Raw genomic sequence first — 1,061 nt, 5'->3', positions numbered from 1 at the left:
TGCTGTTCAGGATAATGATATTAAAAGTAACATTAACTTTTGTGGCAAGCTCAGGCAGGTTTACCAAATGATACTGACTTTGGTTGTCCTTGTTGATAATGACAATGATTGATGTGTTAGCCTATTTCAAAAGAAGACAGAAAAAGGACTGCTATAGCAATGGAGCTGATCACTGACCATCGCATCTTGTTCCTGGATGAGCCCACGACTGGTTTAGACTCCAGCACCGCACATGATGTTATTTTGCTCTTGCAATGGTAAGTGACAAAGGAACATTTTGTTTCCATTTATTTAATACTGGTCACTTGTATGTACCAGCTATTCTTGGTATGGGGGATTCAGATGTAAACAACTGAATTTGTCCTCCTTCATTAGAGGAAATCAGTTACGAACGAAGATTTATCAAGAACAATGAAATGAGCATAGGGACGGGTGGTCATTGTGAGGGTGCAGCACTGATTTAAATAACATATGGGGGAGCACTTCCATCATGTGACAAGTGATCCTTGCCTGAGTTGGTATGAGCTGGCTTTAGAAGAAGAGACTTCAGGCTGGAAGGAAAAGCCAGAGATTCTGATGCAGAGTATTCCTCGTGTTTATGGAATATCATGGAATCAAGTTGAGTTAGGACCTAGATGTCTGAGGGGAATGGAGGTTGGTTAGTGTACTCTTGTAATAAAACACCACAGACTGGGTGGTAACAAAAGACATTAATTTTCTTAGTGTTCTGGAGGCTGGAAGTCAGATATGAAGGTATCAGCAGGTTTCTGTCTGCCAAGACCTGTCATATTGATTTATATATGGTGTCTTCTCCCTCTATGTGTGACTATACCCTGATCTCTTAAATGGACATAAGTTACTTTAGGACTCACTAGCGTTCTCCTTTAACCTTAATTACCTCTTTGAAAACATTAACTCAATTGTAGTCACATTCTGAATGCTTGGATATTAGATCTTCAACATCCACGTCTTTGGAAGCACACAGTTATGCCCTTCACATTAAGGACTGAAATGAAGTAGGCTTGGCTGGTCTATACATACATACGTACATTATATATATA

At 39.6% G+C, this 1,061-nt stretch overlaps 1 pseudogene; it reads left to right on the top strand.

Moving 5' to 3' along the window:
- Nucleotides 1-1,061, top strand: part of LOC103751357 — a 28,087-nt pseudogene that overhangs the window by 3,410 nt on the left and 23,616 nt on the right.

This window comes from Nannospalax galili, unplaced genomic scaffold (assembly GCF_000622305.1).
Source record: "Nannospalax galili isolate Female #2095 unplaced genomic scaffold, S.galili_v1.0 scaffold8367, whole genome shotgun sequence".
Classification (NCBI taxonomy): domain Eukaryota; kingdom Metazoa; phylum Chordata; class Mammalia; order Rodentia; family Spalacidae; genus Nannospalax; species Nannospalax galili.
This window is presented reverse-complemented; position numbering and strand designations above follow the sequence as displayed.